A 12,905-nucleotide genomic window follows, 5' to 3' on the forward strand; every position below is an offset into this window, starting at 1 on the left:
TGCTGCTATAATGATTTTTGACCTTGTTTCTGTTATATGTTATAACAACATTGGGGATTCTATTTCTGTAGGGTTTACAAGGTCCTGTGTGCATAGACAGAAAAAGAATTCTAAAATACAGGGAAACTTGAAGCTGAAGCCAAAAGCAAAAAAAGCAGATGGAGTCCACTAGAAAAGATATATGAATCAATACTAGAACCATTGAGTATATCAAAGAGAATGATCAAACATCTGGGAAGGGACATATAAGCTTCTACAAGCACATGGAAGATTGTTCCAAATAACAAAGGAGTTAATTTTCCAGTATTCATGTTAGATAGGACAAGAATTAACCTGCAGCAACGAAGACTTCATTTAAACTCTCTAATTGCAAGGATAGTGAAGCAGTGGAAAACTGAAGATAATGTTTTCTACAAGCAAGTCAGACATCTGCCATCACTGTGGATGCTGCTGTGGGACAAGATTAGACGACCCCTGAAGATTCTTTCTGCTTTGTGACTGTATGGAATAGCTGGGCAGGCTGTCAAGGTAGTGAAGTAGACCTATCCTTAGATGGGTGAGGGTCAGAAGAACAGTAGAGCTGTCTAGGGTCACTAGGACAGGCACTGGCAGGAGGCTCTGGTCATGATATGTCAGGAGATAAGCTACTTTAGGACCAGATTTGGGGGTTGTGGGGGTCTAAAATGCAGTTTTAAAGAATCTATGTTGTAAAAGAATTTAATTCCACATGCTGTGTTTGAAAAGTAGGCCTTTATCTGACTCTGGTGCTGTGCAAACACAAAACAGTAAGCTAGTCACTGCCAGAGAAGGGTCCACATCCAGTTTCTTCAGTATCAGGGTGCTGAGACGCAATCATCCTCATACAAAGCTTCATCTGCAAAGCACAGTAGTTAATGGATAACAGTTACTTATTTTTCTAAGCAGGTCCCTGCTCACACAGCTGGCAAGTAAAAATTCAACCTAAAATATCAAGGGTAGGCTCTGTCACTGCAAAATGCACCATACCAAGCATGAAGGAGAGGAGTGGGGCCAGACACCCAGATATTTTGAGGTGTAGTCCTCTCTCCAGAGAGCTGCCAGCTCCTAGGATGAGACATCACCAAATCTTTTACTATATCTGCTCAGAAAGGCAGGCCAAAAGAGCAGGGATCAGTTTATAGGAATCTCTTCTCAGGTCTCTGTTGTGCAATGCTGGTTTCTATTCCTCTTCTTAAATTAATAAGCTGCAACTACTGCTTCAGGGATTCTACAAAGTGTGCAGTTTATATAATACCTATTTAAAAATGACAAAGCTTTCTTTCCTGGGCCTTTCATGTAGTGGTCCACCCACATGCAGGCAGTGCACACAAATGACGTAACCCCCCGGGGGCTGAGACTTGCTGCAAAAATTGATAGTAAGCCGTTGTTATTCTAATTATGTGGCTGTCTTCCTTAATTAAAGCTATGCCACAGGTCATTTACCCTGGTGCAGAGTCCACGAACGTTAATCCTAGCAGTGTTTTGGAGTCAGAGAGTTCTCATTAGCATAGGATTGGCTGTGAGGGAAGTATAATCATCTGAAACCCTTTACAAAGGAATGTAAATTAGCATCCATGCCTCCCATGTACTATTGACATAGTGAATTATTTTACTGGCTAGAAATGAAAATGAGCACAGAGCAATGACATTCATAACTGCAGCTCAGGCTGCACTCTGTTTGCAGTGGGGATTTGTGTGTGTGTTGTGTGTGTGTGGGTGTGTGTGTCTCTAACCACAGCCAGAAGCTCCAATTATCATCTCTGATGGCTCACCAGCTCTTGAAGCTCACACTCCTCCCTACGCAAAGTGCTGCAATCTGTTTATACTGAAGTAATGACTGAGAATAAAAAATAGACTTTAGAATGGCTTATTAGATGGTGTGCTTCACTCAGAAGTATGGAGCCCCATATTAGGAGTGGATTTAGGTTTGGGAGTGGCTTCTGAACCCTGTTGTAGTAACAGGAATAACTCCCCAGCTTGTCTAATCAAGCAATGTTCGAACTTTTTTTTGGTCACAAACCACATTTCAAGATAGATCTTTGGTTTTGCAAAGATCAAAAGACGATTGAGGAAGAGAAAAAAATAGACGCTTTTTATCAAGTACCTCAGCACTGATTCCAGAGATCAGCAAGAATATCACTCACAGCTAATCAAAAAACATCCCTCCAAGGAGACAAACTAACAGTGATTGCCCACGCTAGAGCTGAAGAAAGGGATGCCACACTCAGGAACAGAAGCCAGATGTTCTGACCACTGGTCCCCTACTCCATCTACCCCACACCATTGCTTTTGCATAACGTGATTATAGCAAGATAGAAACAATAGATGCAGTTCTACTATAGGAATTGTTTTTCTACGTGGTTTAGTTCTTCTTTACTTAGAATAATTACTTCCCTGACATAGTTCCCATCCTGTTCAGAAGCCAAGCAATGGCCATGGCTAAAAGCCAACTATGGCCAAGCGTACTGTGGCTATAATTTTGGAAATTCATTTTCAGAACAAAGACTTACGCTTCATATAGTAAAATACAATCAGAACACTGAGCTGTGATATGAAGCAGTATAATATATTGCTGGTATGTATTAAAAAGCTGTATTATTCTACATAGATATAGTCAGAGTAGTTCTTACAGTGAAAAAAGTCAGGAAGTGGACTGGACCAGGCTGAACCCAAGTCCTATTTTCCTCAGAGTTAAAGAGACCAGTTCTATGGTGTGACACTTCTTGCAATATTTACTGGAAGAAGGAAAAAAACCCAAACAACTAAAGAATAGGAAATCTTATATTAAAAATGAGTAAACTTACCTTTTGATCTTAAGGGCTGTGTTTAGGCTATGGTAAAGCAGTGTGGAGTAAAGCAATTTCATTTCTATTTAATTTATATTATGATATTGATAGGATTAGCAGTAGCAGAGTATCCCAGTAATTCACAACACAGAGGTGCTATTACCAACATCATAATTCTACAGATGAAGAAATGAAAGTCCAAATCTCAAAGCTATTAAAGGATACAGATAAGGTGTCTTGACAAAGTGACTCGCAGTATAGTCTGTTAGGAAATCAAATTCAGGTTTCTCAGTCCCTCAGCAGCACTCACGTAACTAGCTCAAGGTGTGCTTTCAGTGGGATGGTTTGCTTTTGTTACAATATAAAATAATTTTAACCAAGACCATATAGTGTTACTGAGTCCTATCCTGTGTGAATTCAAGAACTGTTCACTCTCACTTGTACTCTGAGGAAAGTAACATGTATTCTTTTAAATGATCTCTTTGAATCTTTGAAAGCGATCCTGTGTGTGTGTGTGTGTGTGTGTGTGTGTGTGTATGTGTGTGTGTGTGTGTGCTTGCTAACAACTCAGAACTAATTTATTTTCCCAGGCATATCTCTGCTTTTAGCAGCCATTTCTCCTGGTCTCCAGTTATCATCACATGGTAATTCAAAACCAGCCTATTGGCATCAGAATTATTTGATCTTCAGGGTGAGAGGACAATGAAGGTTGTGGACATTTCCACAGAGCATGTGAATGACACAACAGAAGGCCTGGAGCTGACAAAGAGGCTCCTCACTCAGACAGACATTCAATGTTCCGAGGTATTTAATTTGTTTTCTGTCTTTTTCTGGGGGTAAAAAAAAACGTTGGGACATCAGTCAACAGACAATGAAGACAGGGCCATAGAGTAGTTTTGGGATGCAAAAATTTAAACAATCTCAAATGCTGTCTACAATCAAACTTTTACTCTTGATTAGACATCTAAAATGACTGTGGGGTGGATAGGCAGCAGCTGCTGGTTTTATTCTGTGGCATTAACAAACGTGGCAAAGTTGTGGAAGCAGGACCTTTGGCAAAGGTGATCACCTGAGTCAATCAGACATACACAAGTCCATAGGACAAAATGTGATTATTAAGATGGGGCTGAGAGAGGTAGCGAATGTCACTGCAAGTGCATTCCCTGTCCTCCTTGGGAGGCCATGGTAATTAGAGATGATTTGGGATCATTGGAAAAAGGTAAACTTCACAAATGCCTTCTTAAAGAAAGTCAAGAAGTACTTGTGTGATTGCACTTAGGATGATCTGCTCCATAACCTTGTCAGGCACTGAGGTCAGGCTGACGGGCCTGTAGTTTCCTGGGTCCTCCTTGCAGCCCTTTTTGGGGATGGGCATGACATTTACCAGCTTCCAATCATCTGGGATCTCCTCAGTGAGCTAGGACTGTTGGTAAATGATGGAGAGTGGCTTGGCAAGCTCTTCTGCCAGCTCCATCCCCTAGGATGGATCCCATCTGGTCCCACAGACTTGTGAGGATTCAAGTGGCTCAGCAAGTCACTAATTGTCTCCTCCTGGATTACAGGGGGGATATACAGCTTCCTGTCTCTGTCTACTAGTTCTGGAAGCTAGTTGTCCTGAGGACAACCTGTCTTACTGTTGAAAACTGAGGCAAAGACGTTAAGTACCTCAGCCTTTTCCTCATCTTTGGTGACTATGTTCCCCCCATGTCCAACAAAGAATGGAGGTTTTCCTTGCCCCTCCTTTTGCTACTGATGTATTTGTAGAAGCAATTCTTGTTATCCCTAATAGAAGTGGCAAGATCAAGTTCAAATTGTGCCTTTGTCTCTAATTTTCTTTCTACATGACCTAACTATTTTCCTAAACTCTTTGTGAGTATCCAGCCCTTTTTTTCCATAGTCAGCTCTCTTTTTGTCCCCTAATTTCCTTCAAAATCTCTCTGTTAAGCCCGGTTGGCCATCTCGCCCATCGGCTCGCCTTTCGGCACACTGGGACAGCCTGCTCCTGTGCATTCAAGACTTGCTTCTTGAAGTATGTCCATTCCTCCTGGATCCCTTTGTTTTCAAGGGCTGTTTCCCAAGGTACCCTTTGAACCAGTGTTCTGAGTAGGCCAAAATCTACCCTGCAGAAGTCTAGGGTGCAAGTTTTATTGATGGGCCTCTTTGCAGCCCTGAAAATTGAAAATTCTATTTCATGGTCACTGTGCCCCCGATGGCTTCCGACCACCACATCTCCCACCAGACCCTCTCTGTTTGTGAACAGCAGGTCTAGCAGGGCTGGACCCCTGGTAGGATCATTTACCAGCTGAAGCAGGAAATTATCCTCTATACACTCTAGAATCTCCTAGACTGCCTCTTCTCTGCTGTGTTGCGTTCCCAGCAGACATCTGGCTGGTTAAAGTCACCCATGAGAACAAGAGCTGATGATTTTGAGACATCTGCCAGCTGTTTGTAGAATAATTCATCACCCTCATCATCCTGATTGGGTGGTCTGTAACAGACTCCCACCAGGTTGTCAGCCTTGTTGGCCTTCCCCTTCATTCTGATCCACAGGTACTCAACCTTATCGTTGAGTCCCAGAGGAGCTGTCTCCAAAGGTATTACATTTGGAGATACTCAGAACTTGACTGGATACAGCTCTGAGCAACCTGTTGTAGCTTGGTGCTGCTTTGAGCAACAAGTTGGAATAGATGACCTGATGAGGCCACTTTCAACCCAAATTATTCCATGATTTTGCAATTCCAGGTGAGCCCCCAATGACTTGCATTTATTTGTATTTTGAGAAGATAGCAAGTCCTAACCTGAAAATTTAAGGCAGAAAATCCATTTCAACTATTACTGCTGTAATAGTGGTTTCAGCCACAGTGATAGAAACGACCTCTTCCTCCCCTCTCAAATTGCCTTCTCAGTTATGATATGTGAAAGACTGCACAGAAATCAGAGACAACCAAGTTTTACTTTATTTAGATAAAACCCCAGCCAAAAAGCAGATGATCATTTCAGTGTGCTTTATTAGGCATCCTGTCTATACTCTCATCAATTTGTATCACTTGTCATTACCTCCTGGGAGGGTCCTCCGGACACATCCAACTTTTTATGAAGTGCTAGCACGGTCCCTAGTGTAGCCTCAAATGGGCCACCATAGAAACACAAATGCAAAGATATCCTAAAAAAACACAGTACACACAAAGAGATTTTACTCTCCCAAGTAATTTTGGACAAACAGCTAGGTCACTCCCTCACCCTCTATTTTCAGCTAGGAAGAAGCCCTTAAAATGACAACTGTAAGGGCAGAAGGGACAAAATATATCATTCTCAGCAAGCTGCTTGGGTGTGGGAGGTATCCTCAATTTCCCTCTGGAGAGCAGGAGAATGAGGAGGGCAGGGAGCCTTGGGCTGAACACAGCTGGCTGTCACTCCCTAACTCTTGCACCAGGATTCATGTTCAAGTGAAACTTCTGCAGCCAGTTGCTGTTTTCATACCAGGACCACAGCATGCAAACGTGTTGGTCCTTGCTTTTAGATTGCTCAGACCACACAGAAAAAAGGCAGCTGTTCTCCTAAATGAAGTGTTGCGGGGTTCATCAGATCTTTTTGACCTTTCTTCCTTTGTCCTCATCCTCCACCCAGCAATTCAGGGCAGAGGAGTGTTGTTGATAGGTACAGTGCTGTTTCAGAAACAGTGTGATGCATAATAGGGAGGATGTCCCCACTGGGACATCAAGCTCAAGGCTGGTCAAAAGTTAGACAGGGCTTCATTTGGCTTTTCTGAGGAACAAGGGAAACAAGGACCACAGCTGGTGGGTCTGCTTCTGCCACAGAAAGGGGAAGGCAGGGGGTGGTTGCTCCATCATGCTCTGTGGGGCATGAAGGGTCATGGGAAGAGAGACTGCCTCTACTTCCAGGTGCAAACACAGTCCTCACTGCTGCAGCCTTGGCCTTGGCTTTGGCTGTGTTGGACCACCTGGCTCTGCAGCCTTGGTAAATTGGTGATGGGCCATTTTTCAGGTCTGACCATTAACTACCCTCAGCAGCTGCCTTGTTTACCTGTGCCCTAAAACAACTGTGGAAGAAAATGCCTGGGACCAAGGCAAGCATCCAAACCCAAGCTGACACAGCTCATTTAGGCTTGGCAGAGAGCAGCCCTTCTGGATTTAAAGACATTGAAAGGATGGGACTGACAAAAGGACTCTTTGCTGCCTATATTTCTTTAGAAAAGACTTGTTTGTTGTGCCACCAGTCTTGGGGCAAGGGCCTTTGAAGGAAGAAGGCAGAACTACAAGAATTTGACTGTGATCTTGAGAGGAGAGGGAAAGCAGGCTACATTCTTTTTGTTTGGTTTTGCTTGGGTTTTTTTTCTTAAAACACAAAAGACAGGGAAAACAACATACAGCAGGGATGTGCAGCTGTGGACTCCAATACGTGTTCATGGGGTGTCCATCCAGCTTGTGACTGCTGGGTTCAGCCTGATCCAGTCTACTTTGAGCTTGCTGAAACAGAGAGCAAAGACAATTAAAACATTGCAACTGATCTTCATGCAAGGTTTTCACAGATAACATGGGGATACTGACTTCAGTGGGATTTAGGTACCCTATATAACTTTGGGAAACTGGACTCGAGGGTCTCCTCAATTGCTGTAGCTCTGAGCCTTGTCTCCAAGCGTGGTGTCTGACTTTAAGCTATTGATTACTGGGGGGTCCATGTGTGTGTGTGATATATTAAGTCATCTGACAACAAAAACTAAGCATTCCTCAGGCTGTCAACCCACAAAACTATCTTCTTTAAATGTATGCAAACTGAAACCATTTTGTTTTAGTTTGGACTGGCAAATCCTCCTTCATCTTCCTTGAAGCCCTTTGTTTCACAATGCACCAGTGGAGAGCTAGGATGCAGGAGCAAGCCTTCTCTCAAAAATGGCAAAACATCATGTCCAACTGACTCCTCCAAAACCCACAGGGAAATAAAGACAGAAAATGCAGTTCTGGGCTGGGAAAGGTGGAGGAGGGAAGTGGCTCTGCCGGGCAAAGCAGAGTGGCCACATAGAAACTGGTAAATGTGGGAGACTCCCATTTTCTGAAGCTGCACTCATACATTATGACCAGGGTGAGATGGTGGAGCACAGCTGAAGTCACTCCCATTACCTCAGTCTCCTCTGGAAAGGAGATGTGGCATCCTGCAGATGTGTCTCTAGTCCACATGACATGAGGGTTGGAGCACTGGCAAATCTTCCTGTGTAGCCCCAGTAGCCCTACAACAGCCACAGAAGTGCTCAAATAAGAACTGGGAGGACTACTGGGATGATCTGTGGTCAAAAAATGAAGGAACTGAACTAATGGAAAGTGCAGATCCAATTTCTGTTTGACAGGATTTGAAATGTTTCTTTTTTTACCAGTTTATTTTTATATTCTTCTTAAGACTTATTAAATTGGCTTAAAAACATAACTGCTAATCACTAAATATCCAGACTGCCAAGTTAAAAAAAAGCCATCATTTTCAGAAAGTGAAAATAGACATGATTTAGATATCGACATGTATAAAGCCATTTGCTAGAAACATTGTTCATAGCATGGCAAACAGCAAAGATTGGATTAATTTAAAGTTGAAAAATTTTGCTGCTAAGTTTTGTCTCAAAAAGAAAAAAAGACAACATTGCTGAGAACATTTTAATATTGAATCATTTGAGCATCTGGAAGCACAAATGTAATTTCAAGACCAAAAGAAAGACAGGAGGGGAGAAACCCAAACAAAACAAACATTTCCTACCAAATCCAAATACTGTAAACAGTGAAAAACTCATAGCCGTGTTTGGATGCAACTCCGTATGGGTTAGCAGTGCTTTGAGTTACCAACCCACCCTTCACAGACACATGTGATGCAAACGCTCGTGTTTCATAAACCTACGTGCAGAGCCCCTCGACTTTTGGGGCCGAGTTTACAGGAAAATGCTCTTTTTTGTGTAAGCTCTTTTTGTGTATGTGCCAAGCCGAGGTGCGTGGGCACCTGCCTCCCGCTTAAAGCAGGCCTGCGACTGATCAGGTAGGGTTGCGGTTTGGATCCCGGGCGGTGGCGGTGCCGTCCCCGGGCGGTCGCGCCCCGCGTGTCCGTGCGGACGGTGCCGCTCCGTGGTGCCGTGCCGGCACTGCAGGCTCTGCCGGGTGCAGCCGGCCCCGGCAGCCTCCCCGGCTCCGAACAAAGGGAGGGGGAAAGGCCGGGGGGTGCAATGACAGGAGTTATCTCCGGGTGGGGATTCCAGCACGGCCGGGCTCCAAGGATGTATCTGAGCACAGTCACTCAAGGTGACAAGGGTTGGCCAGCCTGGAGTTGGTTTCATTTCTTAAAACACGGGCTCAGCATGATGTGGCTCAAGCTTGGCCTGTAGCACCCAAATCTCCAGGCCTGGAAGGGTTCATCATGGAACCCATGAGCCAACAAAAAAACACCCTTTGGAGCAGTGAGGACCCCATATTCCAGAGGATCCCAGTCAGCTAAGAACCAGGTGAAATTAAATGAAAATTCCTCGCCTTTCCTTTATCTGTCCAGATCATATAAGGATTCAGGATGAGGATGTTTATAAGAAGCCTTGTTTTGTAAATGGGGGACTTCACAGACCCTTGTGTTGTGCTGCAGCTGCTATTTATAGTAGGAGTTATGTCAGTGAGAGACCAAGAGGAGCCAGGGACAGCAGGATGTAGTTCAAGGCCCTGTTTCCAGCTTGCCGAGAGGCCTGGGGCAGACAAGTCCTCCTCTCCACACCCTGGTGTTCCTTACCTGTCCCCATTCTGCCTGTTCCTGTCTTTCTGCTGTTCCTGACACGCCAAAGCAGTGCCTAGAACAGAGGGACATCCGTCTAGATGCTGCCATCATGTAGATGACAATAGGAATAACGCTAACAGATGGCAGGTCTTAAGGGGAGCCGCTGCCACCAATGCAGGCTGGCAGACAAACATTCCTGCTCTGGCAGCTGGAACAACAGTAGCGCAAATGAAACATGAACAATTTCCTCCCCGCCAGCAAAGAAAATAGCTCCAGGGAGAACCAAGGGAGAATAATTGCCAGCCTCCTCTAGGTATCATGGGAACAGAGGCCATTCAGTAATCCCGGAGTAAACAACTGCTTCTGATTTTTAATACAGAATAAACCCCCAAGAATCTAAGAGCGGGTACTGCACAATCACTGAATTAGCTGCTCCAGTGCCCACCTCCTCCTAACCTTTCACTGAAAATCATTGAAGTGAGACATGCAAGAGTTTTATTCTAACCAAAATGGGCTCATAACAGAGGGTGAATCCTCTGTCACAGAATTATGCAAATATGACAAATACTTAACACTTTTCCTGCTCCTGTCTTTGAAGAAGATGCTGATCATTAGAGCACTGAAATTCCTCCCAGCTTCAGCCCCTCTCTTGGGACTCAGACAAATCTCTGTCTTCAGATGCTTTTTTTTTTCTTTTAGTCATGGCTAAAATACACTGAAGCCTTATAACACGTACAGCTAGGCCTGATAAATGTGGCCCCACAAACTTCCAGTAACAGCAGGCAGGGCTGATGCTGGTATTCACAATGAACATGGGTTATCTGATATCCAAGGAGCTACAACAATGTAGAATCCCTGTAAGCCTCAATAAAGTCAAAATCCTGTAAATACTTGCCAGTAATTCATAATAATATACCCATCACTGGTGTTATTTGGTTCAATGGGACTACTCACCACAGAAGGAACTGTGTCAGACTATCCGAATGGCTGCACTCAGGCTTTCCAACAGCAGCTAATTATAGATAAAGGGAGTAATAAAAGAGTAGGGTAGACATACCTCCCTGATGTATTTTCCTGTAACTTCCTATGCCACTGGCACCAGTACCTGGCTTTTTGGCTCCTAATGGGGGGAATGTTCTTTTACCTCCTGAGAAATTCAACAGACACATCTGTCTTCATCACAGCAGGTACCAGGATTCCCTCCAAGCAGGGGTCTCAACTATGATCATTTTATGCCATAGCCTCTACTTCACTTATATTTGCAAATTAGCCTGTTAAGGATGTTTCTCTGAATTAAAGGACTTGTATATGGATGATGCAGTAAATATATGACTGCTAGCTTTTCCTATCTGCAGGAACCCACTGAGCAAACTGCCTCTGGCTCTGGTATAAGAAAACTGGTAAATACAAAACTGCCAAGAACACACACTGTAATGAGCACAGCTGCTGTTAAAAAAAACAAAAACAAAACCAACAAACAAACAAAGGCAAGATATTTCTATATCCAGGGCTTGGAGAGAAATTGCTTTTCATACCCTACAGCCTGGCACAGACACAGGCTAAGAGGAGAGGCCTGCTCAGTCCTTATCACACTTTTTCTTTTGCTTCTTTTCCTTGGTCCTTACTCCCCCTTGCCTCCACCAGTAAAACCCTGCTCTCAACTCCTCAGACATGGATGTAGCAGAATAATATGGATAGGAAGTATGTTTTTCTCTGCTAGATTTCTTGCAACCAGGAGTCCCATTCAAAAATAAATTGTCCAGCCAATATCTCTCATCCAACCTCAGCCATGGAAAAAGTCACAGAGACAGACATGAATCAGAGATGATGCTTCTAAATCTCCTTTTTTCCCCTCAGTCTGATTCAGAGGGGAGCAAAAAAGCCCAGCACACTCCTGTGATGGCAAATATTAACTAGAAAGCCTCTGCCATTCCTCAGAGAAAGACCTAAATAATTTTGCCAGGACAGTTGGTTGAGCACCACTGCAGCTCCATAACCCTTCATTTCTGTACATGAGGCCTCCAAACTGTTAAGCTCTTAGGAGAGAACAGAGTGGTGAGGAATAGGGAGGGGGTCTGGTTTGTGATGTAAGCAGCAGCCAGGCTGCCCAGGACTTTGGCACATCTCCTCCCTGTGATGGGGGGGATTTGGTTTCCATAGCAGCAATGGCGTGATTTCCCCCCTTCTTCCTACCCAGAACTTCTATTCCACAAATGCACAGGAGTTATATTTCACCCCAAGGCTTTCGTTTTCCTGCTGCACAGTTTCGCCATGCTCCAGCAGGTCTGCCTTTTGCTGACACTGGTTTGGAGAGCAAGGAGGGGCCCTGGGGATGCCGTGCAAGCATTGCTCTCGCTTCCCTCTCTCCCTATTAACACCGCTCCACAAAAGACACAGTGTTCCCTGTCCCCAACTGACTCATCTTCACCGAGGTCCCCCTTTTCCTTGCTTGTCTCCAGTGATCAGCTCATGCATGACTGGCTTTCCATAACAGAGCAGAGCTGTGTGCAAGTGCCAGGCGCCCGCACAAAGCTGGAGCACTGCCTGCAGAGGAAATGTCAATACAGGAACACCAGGCTATTTACAAAACCTCTCTTTATCCTGTGACGGAGATGCATGTAGCTGTAAAACAGTGGTACCTGCATATACTCCCCTTTTGATTTTACCCACATGAAGCATATGGAGACTCTTGTTTCTCTTGATGAAGAGGACTTTTTTTTTTGCCAGTACAAAAGAGAAGAAAATATGCTCAGAAAAAGGACAGCATAACTGCAAACCACACCAACTATTCTGGGGACTCGTAGGAGGATATGAAAAGTAAAGCCAATTCATTTTTTGCAGCTGATCAGTCTTCAAAACAAGTGCTCCTTTAGTTGTACACATTTGGCATTTGTCTGCTTCAGAACCAAGGAACCAAGCTGTGTTCTTATTAATACCATAAAATGTTTTCTTCTTCAGTGTGGAGTCCACACAGAGAAGAGGAAAAATTCTCCCTGATTTTAGCAGGTTTCCCAAGATATGGGTGCACAGTATGTCGTGCACGTGTGCCGATGTTACCTGTGCTCTGGGTAACCCCAACCCATGTATCCAAGGCAGATGCACTCCAAGGAGTCCTGCTGGCAGCTGGGGTGGGGAAGCTGAGGCTTAGCGCCAGCAGCAGTCCCCAGCTTGTAGATCACAGCTGGCACTGGTCCTACCAACACAGAGGCTGTCAGGCTGAGCTAAGGCATAGGCTTTTCGGTGCAGGCTAACCATACAGGGAGAAAAGGATACAGAGCTCATCACAGCTTGGTGCCTTGGCCTCTCACGGAGGTCTCAGCCCATCCACCAGCGGGAAGTGCACAGCTTGGC

At 44.4% G+C, this 12,905-nt stretch overlaps 1 long non-coding RNA gene across 1 annotated transcript; it reads right to left on the bottom strand.

The window, feature by feature from the left end:
- Positions 1-7,196: 7,196 nt before the first annotated feature.
- On the bottom strand, positions 7,197-11,590 carry LOC113942974. Its single transcript, XR_003526137.1, has 3 exons — positions 11,501-11,590; positions 10,612-10,701; positions 7,197-7,291 (listed from the first exon to the last, which is right to left on the bottom strand). It is a non-coding gene; the product is annotated as an uncharacterized LOC113942974 (long non-coding RNA).
- Positions 11,591-12,905: the final 1,315 nt, after the last annotated feature.

The sequence above is a fragment of the Corapipo altera genome, unplaced genomic scaffold (genome assembly GCF_003945725.1).
Source record: "Corapipo altera isolate COAL_440 unplaced genomic scaffold, ASM394572v1 0, whole genome shotgun sequence".
Classification (NCBI taxonomy): domain Eukaryota; kingdom Metazoa; phylum Chordata; class Aves; order Passeriformes; family Pipridae; genus Corapipo; species Corapipo altera.